This window comes from Anabrus simplex, chromosome 4, assembly GCF_040414725.1.
Source record: "Anabrus simplex isolate iqAnaSimp1 chromosome 4, ASM4041472v1, whole genome shotgun sequence".
Taxonomy (NCBI): domain Eukaryota; kingdom Metazoa; phylum Arthropoda; class Insecta; order Orthoptera; family Tettigoniidae; genus Anabrus; species Anabrus simplex.
The window spans coordinates 418,912,158-418,938,768 of NC_090268.1; the positions used below are offsets into that span (position 1 = coordinate 418,912,158).

The following is a 26,611-nucleotide window of genomic DNA, read 5'->3' on the forward strand; positions in this document are numbered from 1 at the left end:
TATGGGGACGAGGGGATAGGAAAGGGTCAAGAGTTGGAAGGAAGTGGCCGTGGCCTTTATTAAGGTACAGTCCCAGAATTTGCCTGGTGTGAAAATGGGAAACCACAGAAAACCATCTTCAGGGCTGCTGACTGTGGGATTCGAACCCACTATCTCCCGGATGCAAGCTCACAGCTGCGCGCTCCTAACCGCACAGCCAACTCCTCGCCCAGTGTGTGAGTATTATAAAACGTTTACTACTCTTATATGGAAATACAGTATGTAATGCCCATATAAATTCTATAATCGTTTACATTTACAAGTACCATTGATCCATTATATGGCTTTATTAGTGAATTACAGCTCAACTGGGAAACACTTGTTTAGTCGTATGTCGTTTCCCATTATTTCTTCTTTTATGTGGCCAAGCAGTTCGCAAAATGACGACTTTGACATGCGCAGGTAATTGAAAAATTGACTGTCATCCTCATTTAGATCGTCAAACAATATATAATATAATCCTCTAGTCAGCCGAGAAACAAATATAGGATGTTTCCGCACTTTCCTGACCCTTCAGTTTTTCCTTTTTAATAGATGCTCAAGAAGAAGAAGTTCTTCGTAGGACGCCATTCTCTCAACTGGCTATTCCCCAGTATGAACCGAGCAAGTATTCACAAGTTGCTCCACTGATCGCCCGGTACTTAAAGCCACTAGTCGCCCACGGCTAATAGTGGCCTTATATTTACTTGCAAAGTTAGGCCTATGTGTTAAATGCTGGAGTGTCTACACTAGGTTTCAACAGTACAAACCTAGCGTAGACACTCCAGTTTATAACACACAACTTCATGAAGAAATATACATGAATTTTACCTTCAAATCCTTGTAGAAGAGAGATGTGATCATTACAAATGCCAGGGACCCGTGCAACCCGCCAAAAAGGAAAATATAAATTACTTTTATAACCTAATGAAAGATTACATATGCCACTGACCATTAGCCGGCCAGCTACGAGCACAGCCACTGGCTGACATGACAAAATTCCCAGAATTTCTAACTCGTTGCTTCCATTCCCAACCAGTGCAAAATAAAAACACAGCAAAAGGCTCTGTTAGCAGTAGCTGTAACCTCGCACGGCAAGAAAAAAAATTTAATTTAGTAGCTGTAACCTAGCTTTGCAAATCCAGGCCAAGCTCTGTCGTGAGAACAGTGGGACCACACTCCCTTCGACAGGCTCTTAACTGGAAATTCTAAGTTCCCATGGAGGGAATTAGATATTTTTCCACCAATAGAGCATGTCAAAAATCTGATCAAAAATTAGAAGGTGGCTTTTCCGGCGTTCTCTCTATTAACCAGCGTTTCGTCTTAGGTCTGACACTAGACTCATCAGAGTGGGATGTGTCAGACCCTACCCACTGACGCTGGGTGTATGCAGGTGAACTTATCAGAAGCCTATTTAAGAGGCACAGTCTAGTAACTGCATACGGGAGATAAAACTCCATTGTGGAAAAGCCAACATCTAATTTTTGATCAGATTTTTGATATGCTCTATTGGTGGAAAAATATCTAATTCCCTCCATGGGAACTTAGAATTTCCATTTAGAATTGCTAGGCAGGCATTAATTCCATTGTGGAGTTTTATCTCCCGTATGCAGTTATCAGACTGTGCCTCTTAAATAGGCTTCTGATAAGTTCACCTGCATACACCCAGCGTCAGCGTCAGTGGGTAGGGTCTGACACATCCCACTCTGACGAGTCTAGTGTCAGACCTAAGACGAAACGCTGGTTAATAGAGCAAACGCCTGAAAAGCCAACATCTAATTTTTGATCAGGCTCTTAACTATTGCCGCGGCACATACCGCCCGCACGGCAAGGAAAAAGTTAATTTAGTGGTTGTAACCTATATATTTCGTTGGACATTTTCTTAACAGTTGGTAACAGTTCGCTGGAAGATCGTAAATTCCCTCCACGGGAATTTCAAATTTTATATTCGGAATTGCCAGGCGGGCAATAATTCCATTCTGGAGATCGATCTCTCGTATGCAGTTATCAGACTGTGCCTCTTATAAGGGCTTCTGATAAGTTCACCTGCATACACCCCAGCGTCAGGGGGTAGGGTCTGACACATCCCACTCTGATGAGTCTAGTGTCAGACCTAAGATGAAACGCTGGTTAACAGAGCAAATGCCTGAAAAGCCTTACATCTGATATGTTTTTAACATTTTTGACATGCTCTATTGGTGAAAAATACCTAATTCCCTTCATGGGAATTTAGAATTTTCCATTCGGAATTGCTAGGCGGGCAATAATTCCATTGTGGAGATTTATCTCCTATATGCAGTTATCAGACTAGGCCTCTTATAAGGGCTTCTGATAAGTTTACCTACATACACCCCAGCATCAGTGGGTAGGGTCTGACACATCCCACTCTGATGAGTTTAGTGTCAGACCTAAGACGAAACGCTGGTTAATAGAGCAAACACCTGAAAAGCCTTACATCTGATATGTTTTTAACATTTAAGACGCTCCTATCGGCAATCCCATGAACTAAAAATAAAATGGCATCACCTGCTGCTGAGCCTCCACGTACAGCGAGGGGAGTGAGTACACTAGGCTTCTGCCAGTTTCAACCACTCTTGCTACTGTGTCAACTTGCAATGTTATGTAGTCTCTGCGAAGTGATCTCTCATGTTTTGTTGCTTTGTTTTTAATTTCCACTATTTTAATAGTTCACTGTGATCTCTATGGTGATTTTATATAATCAGTATGCACTTTATGATGTGACAATCATTATTTGCTGTAATACATTGTGTTCTTTGTTTTTATGCAAATTTAAATGTCATGTTCTGGTAGTTTAATCAAACATTGCTACCATGAGAAATTACTGTAGTCGTAATGCTTGGCAAATATTTTCATTTAATAATTTACTAGTTGCAAAAAAAAAAAAAAAAAACACCATAATTTGGTGCCGCTTCCGTACCCGGTGTGCAGACTTAGGGATGATAAAAATCATCTAAGAATGATGTGCAACAATACCTTAAGTAGCAGAAAGAAGAGATCCTTCCTTCACCACCATCCTACCCCAAAAAGTATTCTTACTTACATAGAAGAATTAAATCTGAGACTGTGTAAATGAGCTGAATGCGGCCATGTGCTGTGTTCCTATTGGCCGGCCAATGTTCGCGATGAGTTCCTATTCGCTGGACAAACTTTCTAATAACTCCGACAGAGCTCGCATCGTGTGTAAGTACAGGGCTACCATATTCGCTAAAAGTAAGAGAACCATGAATTTCAAACATACCAGACTGTATTAACTCCAGTCTGTAACACACAACTTTGCCAAGAGACATACATGAATTATACGTTAAAATGCTTGTAGAAGAGAGATGTGTTCATTACTAATGCCAGGAACCCACCCAGGCCGCCCGAAACAGCACATTCACTTTTATAATCTATTGGAAGATTTCATTCGCCGACATGACGTCATTCCCAGAATTCCTAACTCGCTGTTTCCATTACCAAACCGTGCAAAATAAAAACATGTACCTCGCACGCCAAGAAAGAAAAAAAAAAAAATGGAGCTGTAACCTATCTTTGCAAATCCAGGCCAAGCTCTGTCATAAGAATAGTGGCCCCCTTCGGGCGCCACACTCCCCTCAAGAGGCTCTTAACTATGGTCGCGGCGCATACTGCCCGCACAGCAAGATAAAAATGTAATTTACTAGTGTCGGAACAGTCGGTGACAGTTCGCAAATCACTGGTAGACGCTCCTATCGGCAATCTCGTAAACGAAAAAGAAAAGAACATCACCCGCTGCAAAGCCACCGAGCCAAATGGTCTTGTCACTAAGAATGTGTAAGTTGGCAAGCCTCCCGAGTGTTACGTGACGTCGCCCGAGTCAGGCCATGTTGGATGTCTAACCTCACTTTCGCACACCGGGCATGGTAGCTTAACCCATAATTTTTCTAACCAACATGTTCTTTGGACATGGTAGAATTTGCCCTTTAGGATAAAAGAATTCCTGAAACCCAAATTTGCGACGGTTACCATCTTTCTTGAACCCGTATAAGCTGGAATAAATTTGTTACTTCATATTACCTGTCTCAGTCCTCTCATTGGCTTTCACAACATGAATGTGACCGAGGTATGGGAGATGTTATTAATACCATTCTTTCAACCAGCCCCTTGCTATGAATCGTGTCAAAATGTTGCTCGTAGGATTTGTTGAGCGTGCAATACAACAGGCTAGGCAGACTGATATGTAACAACTTCTGGCAAGAAAGCAACGGGAAACATCATTCATCATTTCCCTATTACACCTCTTCATTAACGCCTCGGCGTTCTGTAACAGATGAGTGCAGAGCTGCTGAGGTTCCAACCAACCGACAGCGATTAAAGTAGGCCTAGCTGATTAAGAATAACATACCAAACGTATACCAACCTGTAAGTTACTTCATCCAAACCACACCAATTATACCACAGTGTACTGAGCGACGCTTAAAGATAGAATTTTCATAGTAGGGTACAGCACATACAATCCCGACTCTAATAAACAGCATCGAATCCCTTCGTCTTGACGAGATTAAAGAGGAAATTTTCTAATTTTTCGTACGGCTTCACTGCACAGAACACGTATATACTCCTCAAAACATACTCCAACGTTCACTCAAAACTGATACAGTGCGAACATTCAGAATCACATCAAGAAAAAGCAAGTAAAACACAACTTTTCAAAAAACAACACACCCACATAGTTCTCAAATACCCTCTCTTTTTTTGAATAGGCAAACGCGTCAACCGTTTCATCAATTCAAGGAGTAAAAGGTAGAAACGAAGGCTAAGAGAAATAGCTCCCTTACACATGAATAATAAATAGGGTTGAGAAACCGGGTCATCGAAGCTATACAGACATGTTGCTCACTACCAAAATAAGGAAATAAATACCACGATAGTACCTCGTAATCAACTGGATAATGACAGTTGTTACCGTACATAGTTAAAATTTTAATTGTAACAGACAGAATAATTCCATATCGGAAGCAAAGAACTTCACAAACAACTCCTATGCATTTTTACTTGAAAGATATATTTTAGTTATCGTTTTCGTACGTTGGCATTTCTTCTAATTCGCTAGGTCGTATCAAGCCCAACTACAATATCTAATGTAAATGTAATAGTAGTTGGTCTTGGCTGTATCAAATACAGTAGAGACAATACGCGACACTCTGCGAGATATCGAGGGATAGCGATTAGAGCTCTGTCTAGCTGAAGTGACCTAGAGTTATTGGTTTTGTAATAAAAGCATGTGTATTTGTTTGCGCATTTTTTGGCGATATTGATGCGTTTGCATTAAGTTGGCATAACCAAATAATGGCGTGTGTCATTCTTTTATATCTCCTCTCAATAGGAGTAGAAAGATATATGCTGTGTTTGGCTGCAATAGCTATGACGTGCCGAAGGATTCGCGGTCTTTCTTTCGTTTCCCTCGTGACAAGTAAATATTGTGTTTGTATAACATATTCGTCCAGTTACAAAGTTATTTGTATAGAACTTCCTAAATTTCTGACTTCCGAGACCCATATTTTAACTGCTATAAAATATAACCTTATGTTATTGTAAGTGCAACAGTTAATTTTCAGTACCGGTATGTCGTTGTAGGTGTGATCTGTGGGTTTCGATTCAATTCAGGAAAATGCACATGCATATGTGTGTAGCTGGTTGTGTTCCAAGTTACCCTATTTGGAATGGCATAATTCGTTGTCAAGCACTGAAGAAAATATGGGTGATTTAAGAAATGTACATATTTTGTTGAAAGAATATGGTGATTCAAATTTGCTTTTCCCTAATGTAATGGCACATATTGCTTATAGGGAAATTTTGAATGTTCTTGAGGCAAAATTTGTAGATTTTCTTTCTGTTAGTAGGCTTAAAAAAAGGAAAATAGTCCAGCTCTTAAATGTAAATTCAATGAATCATGTATGTAAGGAAAGTGCCGATATTTTATTGACAAGTGACCTAATGTGATGATACAATGCTTTTAAATGGGAAAAAATAAAAATATAGCCGTGAAAGTTCAGGCAGGAATACTGTACCAGTAAAAGAGCCCGACTTTAAGATTTTAATTTTAATGTAAGCATGAAATAGTTCTCAGGACGAAACTGGATGGACACTAGTTAGGGCTTGGTACAGGAGGCAGGGTCCTATCTACAAGAAAAAATTTAATCAGATTGAATAAGAGTTTATTCATGAAATGCATATCAAATTGCACATCACCTCATTGTAGATATGGGTTGCCTTCAACATCGTCCTTTTAATGGTCCGGGTCTCCAGCTCGCCGGGTCGAACAGGCTGGAACACGTTCCGGAAGATGTCAAATACTCCGTGAAGATGAGGCCGGAACACCCAGGTTGGTCGTGTGTGAGGAAGTCTCGAACTTCCGATGTTCTGGATGATCTCCGATGGTCTCTGACGATGTTGCAGGTAATCACATTTCACCTAAGTCCAATGTGGCTGATAGACTCAATGTCCACAAAGACTTCGAAAATGTGTTCTTCGTCAATCGCAGAATTTACAAGTCAAAGTTCATAAAGACCTTGAATAATTGGTTTCTCACCACTGGCTAATCACAAGTCAATGTCCATAAGGACTTTAAAGAATTCGTTCCTTAACACTCGCGAAAATGACAAGTCCATGTTCACAAAGACTTTGAATGATTTCAGAGTTCATCACTGGTAAAAATTACAAGTCACTGTCCATAAAAGACTTTAAAGAATTCGTTCCTTAACACTCGCAAAAATGACAAGTCCATGTTCATAAAGACTTTGAATAATTTTGGAGTTCATAACGGGCAGAAATTTATGTATTTATGTGTATTTATTTATGAACAAACAGGCTTCCAGCCCCAATACATGTTCAAAAAGCAATAAGTCTATAGAAAATAATATTAATAATTATAGTAATAATAATAATAATAATAATAATAATAATAATAATAATAATAATTATAATATTTAAATAAAAATATAATAATAATAATAATAATAATAATAATAATAATAATAATAATAATAATAATAATAATAATAATAATAATAATAATAGGCATAAATATAAACAAAAATAATAGCAGTTAGCTGTAGCAGTCATCGACTCATAGTTCCAGCAAACCAATCACGTGTCCTTATGCGCTCAGCAACTTGCGTCACATTCATTGTTCCCTGACCTACTCCTGATCAATACCAAAACAACGACAGTCAGCAATTACATTCCAACCAGCCATATCACAAACAAAAAGTCCCTACCTTTATGATATCACATATCATTTACCCAACTCCACCCACTTAACTATTTACTCAACACAATACTCCACTTCCCATTAATTTTATCATACTATCTCCATCCATTGTATATCATCCGATTATTAAACACGCTTCCCCTAGACATACATCGCTATTCCAAACACGTACCCCTTGTCCACCCTCTATCTCTCCTTCTTTCATTCTGCTCTCACAGGACTTTTTTACCGCACATAAATGCCTGTCCAAAACGCCCCGCTTTCCCACGGCTTTATAATCCATCTTAAAATAGACTGCTCATCCCCTCTTCCCAATAGTTTCCGATGCTCAGCACTCAGTAATCTTATTTCTTATCTTATTCGTTTCTTCACAGTCACTTAATAAGTGAAAATCGTCATTCACTGCCCCGCAAAGTATACACATTGCCCTGTCCCTCCGTTGTAACCATCCTTTATTCCTATGCAATCCCATAAACCACCACATCATCCCATACCTTTTTGACCTGTCAACGTATCTAATATTTATCCCTGCTACCCCCTCTATTTTAATAAAAAAAATTCAGGGAATTTCTCAGTCTACTTTCCCCCAATAATTTCCGCCTATGAATGTCTCTAATCCTCCTCACAAGCATCCTTGTCCCTTTAACTTCAGTCTTCGTCCAAATCTCCCCCCATAGATGCCCTAATCCTATGATCTCCAAATAAGCCTTAATTTTGTCTAGCCATCCGCCCTTATACATGCTCTTACGTTGCTGTTCATACGCTGCCTGTAAAACCCTCCCACCTTCCTGTCTTTTTAAAATCATCCAGTATCTAACTATTCTTTTCACACCCTCCGATTCCAAATCCTCCCCAAACATTAATTCCGCCCCTGCATTTGCTGTGCAGCCAGGCAGACCCATTACTATCTTACCAAAACTACTAATAATACGTCTTAATTCCCCTCTTTTCTCATCCAACCCCAAAACTTGTGCGCCATACAATACCCTCCAGAAAATCACCGATGTTAACACTAGCCTCAAGGATTTATAACTAATACCCGGGTATTTAGCTATCAAGTTTCTGACTGAGGCAAGGGCTGCTAATCCTCTGTTTTTCACCCTACTAATCTGATCGTTCCAGGTTCCTTTACTGTTAATAATAACTCCTAAATATTCCAACTTCCTTACTTGTTCCAACCTTTCTCCCTGCAGGACCCATTCCCTTCTATCTTTCTTCCTTTGTTTATCTGGGCTACTAATATTTTAGATTTATTCCCATTAATCCTCAATCCCCAATTCCTCGCAAACAACGACACTGCATTTAACGCTCTCTGCATCGCTCCTGAAGTTAGACTCATCAATATCACATCATCCGCAAATACCAGTCCCGGTACCTCCAGGCCATTAATTACCGGCACGGCCCAATTGCTTGCCCCGTGCCCTTCCAAAATATCGTTAATGAATAAAATAAACAATATTGCGATAACTTGCACCCTTGCTTTAAACTCACCTTGGACTCTAAGTGTCTACTCAGTCTCTCGTCTCCCAATTTCACACAAAACCTGACAACCCTATATATTCCCTCCACTGCCTCTTTTCCGAAACCCCCAGCTTGCCTAATTTCTCTAATAGAGCCCCTCTATTCACTTATCAAACGCTTTTTCAAAATCTATTGCTGCCACATAAACTGTACTTCTAGCCAGGCTCTTATACTTTTCTAAAACAGTCTTTACTATCATTATATTATCCACTGTTCCTTTCTTTTTCCCAAATCCCCCATGGAAATCTGTCAATATTTCATTTTCTTCAGCCCACTCGCTTAACCTGTTCGCCAACACCCCAGTGTATATTTTACTTAAGGAGTCTAACAGAGATATTCCTCTATAATTGTTCAAACTGTCCCTACTACCCTTACTCTTATATATTGGACATACAATTACTATTTCCCATTCCTTCGGGTACTTACCTCCCTCATAGATCTTATTGAATAGTTTAACTATGCCCTCTATCACTGTCTCATTTTTGCTAATTTCTTTCCAAAAATTATTTATCCCATTACATCCCCTGGCCGACTTTCTACTAACTCTGCTTTTCACACTCAAGATTTCTTCCCTTGCAATTTCCTTGTCCGGTTCATAAATTGCCACTCTCCTATTCCTCCAAATTACTTCTTCCCCCGTTCCTCTCCACCTTTCTTCCCCCTTCTCCCCTAGTAATTCACCAAAGTACCTCACCCATTGAACTTCCTCAATGCTCGTTCTCTCTATATTCTTTACACCCTTAATTATTCTATTAATCTTTTCCCATACTTTCTAAATGTTGTTAGTCTTACAATCCTTATTTATAGCTTCAATTTGTTCCTCTAACCACGCCTTTTTTACCTCACAAATTTTCTTTTTATACTCCTTCCTCAATTTGCAGAAAATCTCCATTTCTGCACTCCCACCTTTCTTTCTGTACTCTCCTAGCGCACCCAGCACCTTCCTCCGCACTCCTTCACACTCTCTATTAAACCATTCTTCACCCTCTTTCTTATTTCTCTTTCTACATTCTGCCTTCTGCGCTATCATCTTTATTGGATGTAGCAGCAATTCCAAGGCTTTATCAATATGATTCTCCTCTATCGCATCTTCCCACCCATATCTCAGAAGTTGTACTTCCTCTTTTGCTACCCTATTCCAATCCCGTCCCAATTTATCTGACCATTTATACTTATTATATCCACTCCCTTGTTTATCCTTCGTCTCAGCTTCCTTCCTTATACACTTCCCTTCCCCCCTTTTCAACAACCCACCTTGGGAAATGGTGTGATTCAATCCAGTCTCCTATTTCCATTCTTAAAATATCCTCCAGCACTCCTTCCGAGCTTAAAACCATATCTATCACACTACCTCCCTTCTCAGTAACATATGTCAATTTCCCCGTACTGTCACCCTCCATCCATCCATTCAGAATATACAAATTCCCCGCAGCGCACATCTCTAGGAGCTTCTCCCCATAACTGTTTATAATTGTATCCTCACTCCTTCCACTTTTCAACATGAATTTGGGACTTACCTTATATCACAATTCAATTGTTGGATAAGTGAAGGGAGTAATGTGGATACACTTTGGGCTAAATTTAAAGGAAATATTTGGGACGGAGGGAAGAGATTTGTACCTGTTAAGAAGGGTAAAATGACCTCAGACCCTTTTTATTATACAAGGGAATAAGAAAATTAAAAAATATAGAATAGTAAACAGGAAAATCAAAGAGGGTAGGGAGAATAGAGAAACTAGAAAACAGCGAATGAAGGAATTGAATGGAGTAAAAAAGGAAGCAAAAGAAAATTATATGAATGGCATACTGTACCAATAAAAGAGCCCGACTTTAAGATTTTAATATTAACGTAAGCATGAAATAGTTCTCAGGGCGAAACTGGACAGACACTAGTTAGGGCTTGGTACAGGAGGCAGGGTCCTATCTACAAGAAAAATTTTAATCAAATTGAATAAGAGTTTATTCATGAAATGCATATCAAATTTCAGATCACCTCATTGTAGATAGAGGTTGTCTTCAACATCATCCTTCTAATGATCCGGGTCTCCAGCTCGCCGGGCCGAACAGGCTGGAACACGTTCCGGAAGATGCCAAATACTCCGTTAAGTTGAGGCCGGAACACCCAGGTTGGTCGTATATGAGTAAGTCAATCAATCAATACTGATCTGCATTTAGGGCAGTCGCCCAGGTGGCAGATTCCCTATCTGTTGCTTTCCTAGCCTTTTCCTAAATGATTTCAAAGAAATTGGAAATTTATTGAACATCTCCCTTGGTAAGTTATTCCAATCCCTAACTCCCCTTCCTATAAATGAATATTTGCCCCAGTTTGTCCTCTTGAATTCCAACTTTATCTTCATATCGTGATCTTTCCTACTTTTATAAACGCCATTCAAACCTATTCGTCTACTAATGTCATTCCACGCCAACTCTCCGCTGACAGCTCGGAACATACCACTTAGTCGAGCAGCTCTTCTTCTTTCTCTCAATTCTTCCCAACCCAAACATTGCAACATTTTTGTAACGCTACTCTTTTGTCGGAAATCACCCAGAACAAATCGAGCTGCTTTTCTTTGGATTTTTTCCAGTTCTTGAATCAGGTAATCCTGGTGAGGGTCCCATACACTGGAACCATACTCTAGTTGGGGTCTTACCAGAGACTTATATGCACTCTCCTTTACATCCTTACTACAACCCCTAAACACCCTCATAACCATGTGTAGAGATCGGTACCCTTTATTTACAATCCCATTTATGTGATTACCCCAGTGAAGATCTTTCCTTATATTAACACCTAGATACTTACAATGATCCCCAAAAGGAACTTTCACCCCATCAACGCAGTAATTAAAACTGAGAGGACTTTTCCTATTTGTGAAACTCACAACCTGACTTTTTAGCCCCATTTATCAACATACCATTGCCTGCTGTCCATCTCACAACATTTTCGAGGTCACGTTGCAGTTGCTCACAATCTTGTAACTTATTTATCACTCTATAGAGAATAACATCATCCGCAAAAAGCCTTACCTCCGATTCCACTCCTTTACTCATATCATTTATATATATAAGAAAACATAAAGGTCCGATAACACTGCCCTGAGGAACTCCCCTCTCAACTATTACAGGGTCAGACAAAGCTTCACCTACTCTAACTCTCTGAGATCTATTTTCTAGAAATATAGCAACCCATTCAGTCACTCTTTTGTCTAGTCCAATTGCACTCATTTTTGCCCCGATGTTCTGGATGATCTCCGATGGTCTCTGACGATGTTGCAGGTAATCACATTTTACCTAAGTCCAATGTGGCTGATGGACTCAGTGTCCACAAAGACATCGAAAATGTGTTCCTTAACACTCGCGAAAATGACAATTTCATGTTCGCAAAAACTTTGAATAATTTCAGAGTTCATCACTGGCAGGAAGTGCAAGTCAATGTCCACAAAGGCTTTGTATAATATTAGAGTTCATCACTGGCGAAAATTACAAGTCACTGTTCATAAAAACTTAGAATAAATTGTTCCTAAACACTCGCAAATATTACAAGTCCATGTTCATAAAGACTTTGAATAATTTTAGAGATCACGCGCGCACAATTGATAAGTCCCGTATGGCCGTGATGATTTAAGTTCCGCATGAAGACTGTAACTACTCGAAGATAGCCTCTGACAACTACGGCAGCGTGTAGAGCCAGGCTAAATACTGAGCTGTGACTGACTGATCAGGCTAAAGTGAGCCCTCCTTATATTCGGTTTGGGGGCTTCTACGTCATCATACAGCGTGATCCCTTGAAGCTGGTTATCCCATGAATCCCTCGACAGATTTACTTGAGATTCATGCTTCGCGACGTTTATGTGATTCCCTTCAAAATGACATGTCGCTCAAGTCGCTACCACAATTATTAGAGGAGTTTTAAAATTTTCTTAATCGAATATTCGTGAAGGTGTGACGCTTGAATCCAGAACATACCAGGTCAGGCCAGCTACACTTGGCGTGTCAGGCGGGTGATCTATCTTGCTCCTGCCGCTACGTCACACACACAGCTGTCCTCCACTCGCTCACTCGTCCCACCGAATGTAAACAAACCAGGCTTGCTCGGGAGATTACGCGTGATGATTAAATGCAATTAACTATCAAAAATACGTATGTACAGGTCGTAACCGGTACAATACTTCAAGAGGGTAATGACCACAAAGGGAAATGGAAAAAAGCTATATTCATATATCAGGAATCAAAAAGGACAAGGAATCCAAATTCCAAGAATGGTCGGAGAAGAGAGTGAACACTATTTAACAGATACTGAGAAAGCAAACCTATTTAGTAGGGAATTCAGACATTCAGTAGATGATTGGCAGGAGTTGGAAACAGAAAGAGAATATAGAGAGGGAGAGACACATAGGAAAACAAGAAGCTTCTCATTCACAAATGAAGATATTTTCAGAGAAATCCAACTGCTTCAGCAATGAAAAGCAGCAGGAAGTGATCAAATTACTTGGGAGGTGTTAAAGACAAACGGGTGGTACATAGTGCCTTATTTAAACTTTCTCTTTGACTATGTCATAAATAATAGTGTAATACCAAAGGAATGGAAGGAATCTATAATAATACCAATTTATAAAGGATAGGCTGATGAAAGGAAACCAGAGAACTGCAGACCAATCAGCCTGACCAGTATAGTTTGTAAAATATTGGAGAGTTTAATATCAAAGTACATCAGAGGGATATGTGATGATAAAAGTTGGTTCATGAGGAGCCAGTATGGATTTAGAAAAAAAATTCTTGTGAGGCACAACTGGTGGGATTTTAGCAGGACATATCAGATCAATTGGATTTAGGAGGCCAGTTAGATTGCATAGCCATAGATCTTTCCAAAGCTTTTGATAGAGTGGAACATGGAATATTATTAAAGAATTTGGATGGAATAGGATAGGACGTAAGGGTTACACGTTGGATAAAAACGTTTCTAAATTCAAGGGTTCATAAAGTCAAAGTAGGAAATAATATATCGCAGGAAGAGAATGGAAGGGAATTGCACAGGGTAGTATAATCGGTCCATTACTTTTCTTAATATACGCAAATGATTTAGGGAACAATATAACATCGAAAATAAGATTGTATACAGATGACATAGTTGCTTATAGGGATATAAATAACATTGAGGATTGTTCAGAATTACAAAGGGACCTTGAGAGTATCAAACAAAGGGTTGAAGAAAATAATATGAAGGTTAATGGAGGCAAATCAACTGTTACAACGTTTACAAACAGGAGCTTTAAAACTGAATTTGAATATACTTTGGATGGGGTAGTTATCCCAAGAGATGGCAAGTGCAAATATTTATGTGTAAGATTTGAAAGTAATTTGCACAAGAAGGAACATGTTGATGACATTGTTGGGAAAGCGTACTGTTGCTTCCGGCTTTGCTGTCAACACTGTCAACCATTTGCCGGAAGTTCCACATGCTGGACAAAAGAAAAAAGCAGTTGAATCGAGTAATGGCCGCTATGTTTTTGTAGACTACTTCTGATGTGATGTGAGCTGTATACAGAAGTGTTGTTAACATTGAATTCAGTGCAAATCAATGGTAAGGCTTCCTTAAAATATGTTCCTGCGTGTAATTTATTTACACAACATATAGTGGCGACCGTGACAGAACATTTACGACTTGAAGAAGGAAGAATCGTCGTCCCCACGAAGAACAAGGAGCGCGAAAGCCTCGATAAATTACTGAGGCAAACGAGAGCGACAAGCACTTCGTTTACGAAAATTGCTTAACAGGTTAGTGATTCGACTGGAGAGGAAAATGTTAATATTACGGAACTTCAATCATTATCCACCTTGTTAGGAAGTAAGATAGCGATTTTGAACGAACTAGATTCGAAAGTGCTCGATTTGTTATTAGACAATGACGAGGCTGATATTGACAAGGAAATGGAAGGGACTGATGAGTATCAGAAAAAGTATCTGGACCTTAAATTGCGTATTTCGGGAATACAGGTTCAACAAAATGAATATCAATCAATCAATCAATCAATCAATCAATCAATCAATCAATCAATCAATCAATCAATCAATACTGATCTGCATTTAGCGCAGTCGCCCAGGTGGCAGATTCCCTATCTGTTGCTTTCGTAGCTTTTTCCTAAATGATTTCAAAGAAATTGGAAATTTATTGAACATCTCCCTTGGTAAGTTATTCCAATCCCTAACTCCCCTTCCTATAAATGAATATTTGTCCCAGTTTGTCCTCTTGAATTCCAACTTTATCTTCATATTGCACCCGTCATGCCGGGCTCAGCTCGGCCGGTGAGCGAGGATCTCCTGGGGTAGATCGTTCGCTTAACGGCTGTGCGGAAAATTTTAAGTGCAGGGATAGATGATGAACTAGTGGCAAATGAAAGAAAGCTAAATAGGTTTCACACATTTATTGTAACTACTGCTCTTCTCAAATTCTACAAATAATTTACAAAATCTAGGAACTTTTCGTATGATTCATCTTCTTTTATGTCGTTACTAACATGGACACTCCATCGATAAATGGAACAGCAAATGCCTGAGTCTGTAAATATAATATTTAGATTTTAGTTAAAAGTTAATTAAATGACTAATAATAATTAATTTGAAATTATTCCTTCCATTAATAATTAAATGATTTGAAAATAAAATTTCCTTCCTCAATGGACATCATTTAAATCGAGTTTGAAAATGGTCATTTTCACTCCTTTGTAAAAATTAAAATAAAGATTTTTCTCCCATGAAATTTTGGTTGAATCGTCTTCCTTAGCCTTTAAACTAGTCAATAAATTCCTTTTCATAATTATTCAGTAGTTGATCTTCACACAATAACTTGGAATTTGACATCATGTCAACCTACGTTTACTCATTGATTGATAATAATTGGTTATGTCACAGATACAAATTCTATTTTTGTGACTTCAATCCACTGACATGGCCTATACTTCGCTAATAAAGACCCTATTCTTCCTTAAAAACGAGAAAAATTAATTAAAGGTTTATATTCTGTTAAATAGTGAACCACTGAAGTTGGCATAATATTGGCCAAAAATCCACGAAAACAGCGAAGAGCATCGTCACAAATAAGGACCGTAAAATTACAATGAGCAAAACATAGAAAAATCACACACACTACATTCACTCAAAGGTACACGGAAATATTATATACATATTTACACGAATGCTAGCCCTCGATTATTATTTTTCAAGTTAATTCAAAGTCGGGGAAATATTCTCATGATGACAATATCGTGGGAAATTCCTCTCATTAACTTGAGATGTGATAGAGCAATGATTAGCACTTTATTGAAGAATTCAGTCATACGACGATGTTCAGGGAAAATTTACGAGCAGAAATCATCCGAAAATTATCGACAAAATTGCCTAAACATAGGTCAGAATTAACATTACACGCACGCGGTTCATGAGCTGCGATATTTATTTTTATCCTTCCACCATAATTGTGGCTCTCAATTAATCTGCGCTCACAAAGAAGAAATCATGTCAGGTAACACATTTTCTTCTTAAATTGACTCAATAATGGATGCACAACTTATCCGCTAAATTCTATAATATCCATCTACCAGTCAAATAATTATAATAGCACAGCAAAATATATAGGTGTATCGGTCAGATACAGCCATTTCCCAGGCCTAAATTAATACAAAATGAGCACACATCAATCTTATTCAATAATTATTATTATTATGCTCATGACCTTAGGTGTTCCTTTACGCGATAATTAGGTTAATTTATTTTTATTTATTATTATTATTATTATTATTATTATTATTATTATTATTATTATTATTATTATTCCTGGCCGCGCAAGATCACACATGCGAAAGCCACTGCACGACAATATCTCAGATGACTCTATCGCGCTCGAAATCCAACAATACGTCGTATAATCGAGGAATGAACTCTGGTATAATGGAATTCACGAAATTACTGTCCCATCTGATCTCAATTCAAGTATAAAAATTATTCAAATAATCCTAGTTTAACGTTGAGGTCGTATTACTTTTATTTCTCCTGCCACAATGTACTCGGGGCAGTTGAAACATTTCTTGATGACATTCACTCAAAACAAGCTAATAGGTTCAAAATACACACACTCATCATCCCAAACTATCTTCACCAAGAAAGAAGAGATGGAAAACTTCTAACTAATAGAAATTCTTCTAAGCAAATAAGTAGAGGCTATATCATTACATTTTACATTTTACAAATAGAAAGAAAGAATAACAATGTTTAAATATTACTTGGTGGTGACTGTCGATCGTAGAACTCGGGCTGATGACCTAGTGCATTACCACGTTACGCACCATCGATCCTGGTCTCGCCCGTCTGAGCTGCTTCACATTCTACTCCTTCATTGAGGACACGCTGGCACGCTGGAAACCACACCATTCATATTGTAGGAAGACAGGCATCTTGACTTGCGCTCGAACCAATAATCTCCTCTGAAGTAGTTCTTGCGAAAGCTGAAACTGAAAAGTAAGTCTGAGACAAGTCCAACACACACACCGATGTTTGCCGAGATGGAAAAGCAACTTATCTTTTGATATCTTCAGTTAATTGTAAATAGAATCTGTGAATGTCTGAACTGCTATCTGTAACATGTTGGAAGCTCTAAATAAGGCGAAGTTCTCCAGTGAGCAAAGTGCGTCTTTTCACATCTGTAGTTGAAGTCAGAATAAAACCCCACTCGTCGCGTTCAGAGGTAGAAAATCCAGGGAAAAGTTTCCTTAGGAAAATCCATAATTCACCGTCTTAAGACAGGGGTGCGTCTTCTCATTATACACTATTGGTCACTTCATTAACTTCACACGAAATTTATCACCTAATTGGCTGCCATATTCAGACGTCATATAACCTTCCTAGTATTGATCGAGTGTTAGACACATATTTCGCCTGATCACGTGGTGTTCACGGCTGATTTGAAGGTCGACTGGCTAGCGGCATCTGCTTGTTTGCTCTCGCTCGCCCTTAGCTGGGATTTACATGCACCTGGTAACCGGTTGTAGTCGACTCAACGTGCTAAAACTCCCTTCCTGGTTCACGGAATAATGTTCCAATTCACAGTAGAAATAAAATATTCTCCCTTAAATGATTTTACCACTTTTGAAGGGGACAATATTGTGATATTTCCTACTTTTATAAACGCCATTCAAACTTATTCGTCTACTAATGTCCTCACCATCTCTCCGCTGAATACTCGGAACATACCACTTAGTCGAGCAGCTCTTCTTCCTTCTCTCAATTCTTCCCAACCCAAACATTGCAACATTTTCGTAACGCTACTCTTTTCTCGGATATCACCCAGAACAAATCGAGCTGCTTTTCTTTGGATTTTTTCCAGTTCTTGAATCAGGTAATCCTGGTGAGGGTCCCATACACTGGAACCATACTCTAGTTGGGGTCTTACCAGAGACTTATATGCACTCTCCTTCACATCCTTACTACAACCCCTAAACACCCTCATAACCATGTGCAGAGATCGGTACCCTTTATTTACAATCCCATGTATGTGACTACCCCAATGAAGATCTTTCCTTATATTAACACCTAGATACTTACAATGATCTCCAAAAGGAACCTTCACCCCATCAACGCAGTAATTAAAAGTGAGAGAACTTTTCATATTTGTGAAACTCACAACGTGACTTTTAAACCCGTTTATCAACATACCATTGCCTGCTGTCCATCTCACAACATTTTCGAGGTCACGTTGCAGTTGCTCACAATCTTGCAACTTATTTATCACTCTATAGAGAATAACATCGTCCGCAAAAAGCCTTACCTCTGATTCCACTCCTTTACTCATATCATTTACATGTATAAGAAAACATAAAGATCCGATAATACTGCCTTGAGGAATTCCCCCTCTTAATTATTACAGGATCAGATAAAGCTTCACCTACTCTAATTCTCTGAGATCTATTTTCTAGAAATATAGCAACCCATTTAGTGACTCTCTTGTTTAGTCCAATTGCACTCATTTTTGCCAGTAGTCTCCCATGATCCACCCTATCAAGTGCTTAAGACAGGTCAATCGCGATACAGTCCATTTGACCTCCAGAATGCAAGATATCTGCTATAACTTGCTGGAATCCTACAGGTTGAGCTTCAGTGGAATAACCTTTCCTAAAACCGAATTGCCTTCTATCGAACCAGTTATTAATTTCACAAACATGTCTAATGTAATCAGAAAGAATGCCTTCCCAAAGCTTACATACATTGCATGGCAAACTTACTGGCCTGTAATTTTCAGCTTTATGTCTATCACCCTTTCCTTTATACACAGGGGCTACTATAGCAACTCTCCATTCATCTGGTATAGCTCCTCCGACCAAACAATAATCAAATAAGTACTTCAGATATGGTACTATATCCCAACCCATTGTCTTTAGTATATCCCCAGAAATCTGATCAATTCCAGCCGCTTTTCTAGTTTTCAACTTTTGTATCTTATTGTAAATGTCATTGTTATCGTATGTAAATTGTATTACTTCTTTGGCCTTAGGCTCCTCCTCTATCTCGACATTATCCTTGTAACCAACAATCTTTATATACTGCTGACTGAATACTTCTGCCTTTTGAAGATCCTCACATACACACTCCCCTTGTTCATTAATTATTCCTGGAATGTCCTTCTTGGAACCTGTTTCTGCCTTAAAATACCTATACATACCCTTTCATTTTTCACTAAAATTCGTATGACTGCCAATTATGCTTGCCATCATGTTATCCTTAGCTGCCTTCTTTGCTAGATTCAATTTCCTAGTAAGTTCCTTCATTTTCTTTTTACTTCCACAGCCATTTCTAACTCTATTTCTTTCCAGTCTGCACCTCCTTCTTAGTCTCTTTATTTCTCTATTATAATAAGGTGGTTCTTTACCATTCCTTACCACCATTAATGGTACAAGCCTGTTTTCGCATTCCACAACAATTTCTTTAAACCCATCCCAGAGTCTGTTTACATTTTTATTTACCGTATTCCACCGATCATAGTTACTATTTAGAAACCGCCTCATACCTGCTTTATCAGCCATATGGTACTGCCTAACAGTCCTACTTTTAAGACCTTCCTTTCTATCACATTTAGTTTTAATTGCCACAAAAAGAGCTTCATGATCACTAATACCATCTATTACTTCAGTTTCCCTATAGAGCTCATCTGGTTTTATCAGCACGACATCCGGAATATTTTCCCTCTCGTTGGTTCCATCACTTTCTGAATCAGCTGTCCTCCCCATATTAACTTATCATTCAATCAACCAATACTGATCTGCATTTAGGGCAGTCGCCCAGGTGGCAGATTCCCTATCTGTTGCTTTGCTAGCCTTTTCCGAAATGATTTCAAAGAAATTGGAAATTTATTGAACATCTCCCTTGGTAAGTTATTCCAATCCCTAACTCCCCTTCCTATAAATGAATATTTGCCCCAGTTTGTCCTCTTGAATTCCAACATTATCTTCATATTGTGATCTTTCCTACTTTTATAAACGCCATTCAAACCTATTCGTCTACTAATGTCATTCCACGCCATCTCTCCGCTGACAGCTCTGAACATACCACTTAGTCGAGCAGCTCTTCTTCTTTCTCTCAATTCTTCCCAACCCAAACATTGCAACATTTTTGTAACGCTACTCTTTTGTCGGAAATCACCCAGAACAAATCGAGCTGCTTTTCTTTGGATCTTTTCCAGTTCTTGAATCAGGTAATCCTGGTGAGGGTCCCATACACTGGAACCATACTCTAGTTGGGGTCTTACCAGAGACTTATATGCACTCTCCTTCACATCCTTACTACAACCCCTAAACACCCTCATAACCATGTGCAGAGATCGGTACCCTTTATTTACAATCCCATTTATGTGATTACCCCAGTGAAGATCTTTCCTTATATTAACACCTAGATACTTACAATGATCCCCAAAAGGAACTTTCACCCCATCAACGCAGTAATTAAAACTGAGAGGACTTTTCCTATTTGTGAAACTCACAACCTGACTTTTAGCCCCGTTTATCAACATACCATTGCCTGCTGTCCATCTCACAACATTTTCGAGGTCACGTTGCAGTTGCTCACAATCTTGTAACTTATTTATCACTCTATAGAGAATAACATCATCCGCAAAAAGCCTTACCTCCGATTCCACTCCTTTACTCATATCATTTATATATATAAGAAAACGTAAAGGTCCGATAACACTGCCCTGAGGAACTCCTCTCTCAACTATTACAGGGTCAGACAAAGCTTCACCTACTCTAACTCTCTGAGATCTATTTTCTAGAAATATAGCAACCCATTCAGTCACTCTTTCGTCTAGTCCAATTGCACTCATTTTTGCCAGTAGTCCCCCATGATCCACCCTATCAAATGCTTTAGACATGTCAATTGCGATACAGTCCATTTGACCTCCAGAATCCAAGATATCTGCTATATCTTGCTGGAATCCTACAAGTTGAGCTTCAGTGGAATAACCTTTCCTAAAACCGAATTGCCTTCTATCGAACCAGTTATTAATTTCACAAACATGTCTAATATAATCAGAAAGAATGCCTTCCCAAAACTTACATACAATGTATGTCAAACTTACTGGCCTGTAATTTTCAGCTTTATGTCTATCACCCTTTCCTTTATACACAGGGGCTACTATAGCAACTCTCCATTCATCTGGTATAGCTCCTTCGACCAAACAATAATCAAATAAGTACTTCAGATATGGTACTACATTCCAACCCATTGTCTTTAGTATATCCCCAGAAATCTGATCAATTCCAGCCGCTTTTCTAGTTTTCAACTTTTGTACCTTATTGTAAATGTCATTGTTATCATATGTAAATTGTATTACTTCTTTGGCCTTAGTCTCTTCCTCTATCTCGACATTATCCTTGTAACCACTGATCTCTATACATGGATCGCTGATGGCAGGTCTCCGCTGCAGGAGAAAGTACGCCAAGTTGAACGCGCGGTTCGCCATGTTGGCGTACCCAACCTCGAGCTCTCCTTATGGGGAAGCAATGATAATATAGTCAATTTTAAGTCGCAATTAATGGCGCATTGGAATAATTAAAAATATAGAGACATGTTCACTCAAAGCATAAGGACATTGGGATCACTGACACGTCATTCCGAGGTCAGTAAATCTCCGGGATAGCAATAAAAATGAGTGTATAATAACGGCCGGCAAATATTAACTTAGGTGCTGAGTACATGCAATTAGCGATCGGTAACACAATACGAGTGAAAACCAGTTTCTGGAAACATTGCTGTAAATTGTATACATGTATGCCACGAAATTATGCATTTTTAAAATGATGTACCTATAAACGTAGCTCAACCTACAGGCCTAGATTCGACATATCGTAATCGGTGCTTGATAATGAATTTCTGTTTCCTGTTTCCAAGAAATAACGCGCATATTATCAAATTAAAATATCATTGAAGCAAATGTACACATTTATAAAACCAGCAAATATTCAAAACTAGTCAATATATCACATTACCTGCAGCTTAATGTACTATTACAGACCTCTTTAATTAAATTCAGCTAGCAAAGCGATATTGATAGTCATCATCAGAAATATGTAACACCAGTTAAGAGTCCCAAATACCACGAATAGTATAATGGAAAAGCCCCAAACACCCACCACACTTTCCCTTCTCCCACCACTCCAGTGTCTGAAACCCATAATTATTACTGATGTAAATAAGGTCTAGAATTCCTCCAGACTTAATTTTCTAAGATTGTTATAAGGTCACGTCAATTATTTCATCGAAACCGTCAGTTTAATTATGAGAAATAAAAAAAATACATAAGTAAATCTTTACTTGCAGTTAATGTTCAGCAAAATGGAAAACAGTTGGCTGTACATCACTTCTAAGGTGTACAGTTTGTCCATTTCTATCAAAACAGTCTTCCTCTAAGTGATCCGAGCAGAGAACAGCTGTTTTAGAAGGCTGCCAATTCTCCCGCCTGATACTCCTAATCGATGATCTTAGATGTTCGGGTCTCGAGAAAGGAAACCTACAAAAATTAATTGCCATTTTGCTCCCGGAATATGCGAAATAAGATGCAATAAACCTAAAACTCAAAACACTACCCTAGGAAGATTCTTATGTACAGTATAAAACTCCCCGAGCCGGGCTGAGTGGCTCAGACGGTTAAGGCGCTGGCCTTCTAACCCCAACTTGGCAGGTTTGATCCTGGCTCAGTCCGGTGGTATTTGAAGGTGCTCAAATACGACAGCCCCGTGTCGGTAGATTTACTGGCACGTAAAGAGAACTCCTGCGGGACTAAATTCCGGCACCTCGGCGTCTCCGAAGACCTTAAAAAAGTAGTTAGTGGGACGTAAAGCAAATAACATTATTATTAAAACTCCCCGATGAAATGATTTCTCCTTCTGCTGATCGGTTCTGTTTGTACATCCATAAGCTGAATACTGCGGTATGTTAATACCCCGTAGAATGTTTCTTCATTCATATTACAGAAAAACATATACATATTTAAATTTAATCTTGTAATTCACAAGCATACTACAAGGCAACGAACCTAAATTCGTAAAATACACTACTATTTACTTTGCAATAACACAGCACAGAACACTCGTGGAACTACAATCAAGAGGCCTGGCGTCACTGAACTAAGCATAAACAAAGCAAGCGCGCTCCTCGTGGTATATTGCACCATGCGCTCGCTGCCATCTTACGACGCCAGTCATCTTCTATTCGGCTTACTGCTACCCAAGCTACCAGCCATCCAGGTATAGAGATCAGTGCTTGTAACCAACAATCTTTACATACTGCTGACTGAATACTTCTGCCTTTTGAAGATCCTCACATACACACTCCCCTTGTTCATTAATTATTCCTGGAATGTCCTTCTTGGAACCTGTTTCTGCCTTAAAATACCTATAGATACCCTTCCATTTTTCACTAAAATTTGTATGACTGCCAATTATGCTTGCCATCATGTTATCCTTAGCTGCCTTCTTTGCTAGATTCTATTTTCTAGTAAGTTCCTTCAATTTCTCCTTACTTCCACAGCCATTTCTAACTCTATTTCTTTCCAGTCTGCACCTCCTTCTTAGTCTCTTTATTTCTCTATTATAATAAGGTGGGTCTTTACCATTCCTTACCACCATTAATGGTACAAACCTGTTTTCGCCTTCCGCAACAATTTCTTTAAACCCATCCCAGAGTCTGTTTACGTTTTTATTTACCGTTTTCCACCGATCATAGTTACTTTTTAGAAACTGCCTCATACCTGCTTTATCAGCCATATGGTACTGCCTAACAGTCCTACTTTTAGGACCTTCCTTTCTATCGCATTTATTTTTAACTACCACAAAAACAGCTTCATGATCACTAATACCATCTATTACTTCAGTTTCCCTATAGAGCTCATCTGGTTTTATCAGCACCACATCCAGGATATTTTTCCCTCTGGTTGGTTCCATCACTTTCTGAATCAGCTGTCCTTCCCATATTAACTTATTTGCCATTTGTTGGTCATGCTTCCTGTCGTTCGCATTTCCTTCCCAATTTACATCTGGCAAATTCAGATCTCCCGCTGCAATCACATTTCTTTCCATGTCGTTTCCCACATAGCTGACTATCCTTTCAAATAATTCCGAATCCGCATCAGTGCTACCCTTTCCCGATCTGTACACTCCAAATATATCAAGTTGCCTATTATCTCTAGAAATGAGCCTTACACCTAGAATTTCATGTGTCTCATCTTTAACTTTTTCGTAGCTTACAAATTCTTCTTTCACCAGAATGAAAACTCCCCCTCCCACCTTTCCTATCCTATCTCTACGATACACACTCCAGTGCCGTGAGAAAATTTCTGCATCCATTATATCATTTCTCAGCCATGATTCAACTCCTATTACAATATCTGGTAAATATATATCTATTAAATTACTTAATTCTATTCCTTTCTTTACAATACTTCTACAGTTCAGCACTAACAATTTTATGTCATCCCTACTTGATTTCCAGTTCCCTGTTCCCTTATCACCGCTCCCTAGGCCATCCCGTTTCCCTGAATGTACCTCCCTATTACCCTTCCAAACAAATTTCCTAACTTATACGTACCACTGCGGTTTAAATGAAGGCCATCCGAGCGCAGATCCCTATCTCCTACCCACCCATTAGGATCTAGAAATTTCACTCCTAGTTTCCCACATACCCACTCCATAGTCTCATTTAAATCCCCAATCACCCTCCAGTCAGTATCCCTCCTACACAGTATTCCACTAATAACAATCTCCGCTTTCTTAAACTTCACCCGTGCTGCATTTACCAGATCCCACACATCTCCAACTATGTTGGTATTTATATCAGCTTGCCTTACGTTGTTGGTACCAACGTGAAACACTACCACCTTCTCCTTCCCCTCCTCCCTCTCTTCTACTTTCCTCAACATCTGCCTCAACCTAATTCCTGGATAACATTCTACCCTGGTTCCCTTTCCTCCACACACTTTCCCCACGTGTCTATCGATGGAATCCCCCATGACCAGAGCCTCAACCCTACCCACCTCATTTGATCCCCTCCCCTCCTGGTCAGCCCTATCTTTCCTGATAGCTGCAGAAGCTACTTCCTCCTCCCTTTTCTCCTTCCCATGACCCTGTTCCACCTGTCTTTTCCTATCCTCTACTCTACATTTCCCTTTCCTACCTTTTCCCTTCCTCCTACTTCCATGCATCTCAGCAACAGTTCCCTGTCCCTCATCTTCCCTCTGTTGTTCTACCTGGAGTGACTCGTACCGATTTCGCACAGACACCTGTCCTGAATTCTGATCCTGAATAGAGTCCTTGGCCTGCAATCTCCTTCCCCTTAGAACATTAGACCACCTGTCTTCTACAACTCCTCCCTTTCCTTCCCCTCCCTCTTGTACACCTACTGTAACCTGTACATTGTTTGAGGGAGTCCTATCTTCCTTTCTGTCTTCTGTGAGAATCCTAATTATCTCCCTCAAACTTTCCAACTCCTCCCTCATACCCCTCAATGCCTCACCACACCCACAATAAGTACACTCGCGCTCCTTAGCCATTCTTTACGGGGGAAAAATTATAAATTAAAAAAATAAAGTAACTTATTTGCAAAAAAATAAATGAACGGAGGGATATATTGTCTGGGATAGTACACAACAATAAGGTAATTAATATACGACTACACTACAATACTACTTAGTCGTGCTCTATTTTTTTATCCTACAACCCCTAACAGGATAAAAACTGCTGTTAATTACTGAATATCGAAAGTAATACACAAGAACTACACAATTCCAAACTGCAATTAAGCCTATCCTAATTTCAACAATATTTTAGTAAGAGTTTCTACGGATACCTCTACTACTCCAGTACTACACAAATATTTTACAATAATAAAATAAGCACACTAAATTCTAATAGGATATTACTCGTATGCTACTGTACAGGTCACTACAGTAATTTATAAACTACTTTCAGACGTATCCTAATTACGATACCGGTACCGTACCGTATGTCACTACTAAGCACAACAGAAATGAAATTTGTAAGAACTACTGTACTCAAAGATTACCAACGAAGCTAAATGCTTAGACAAATTATTATTAGTATTAGGGTCTAATAGATACACACGAAAGATAACACACGAATATAGCAGGCAAGATACGGCACTATCTAAATGTACCGTACTGTATCTATACTACAATATATCTACACTACACTATACTGCGTTTGGTTAAATGCTTAAGTATCAAAAGGATTGCCGTACACGAAGAAAAACACGAATATAACTGGC

General features: G+C 39.0%; 1 protein-coding gene across 2 annotated transcripts in view; it reads right to left on the minus strand.

Annotated features, from left to right (window-relative positions):
• LOC136872057 (centromere protein L) overlaps window positions 1-4,773 on the minus strand; it is a 114,470-nt gene extending 109,697 nt beyond the window's left edge. The window contains exons 1-2 of one of the 2 annotated variants that reach the window (XM_067145912.2): window positions 4,418-4,773; window positions 4,075-4,318 (exon numbers count right to left, since the gene is read on the minus strand). The gene's annotated coding sequence lies outside the window, so the exon portion shown is untranslated. The remainder of the gene's footprint in view (window positions 1-4,074; window positions 4,319-4,417) is intronic. The other variant, XM_067145911.2, reaches the window with a different exon arrangement.
• Window positions 4,774-26,611: the final 21,838 nt, after the last annotated feature.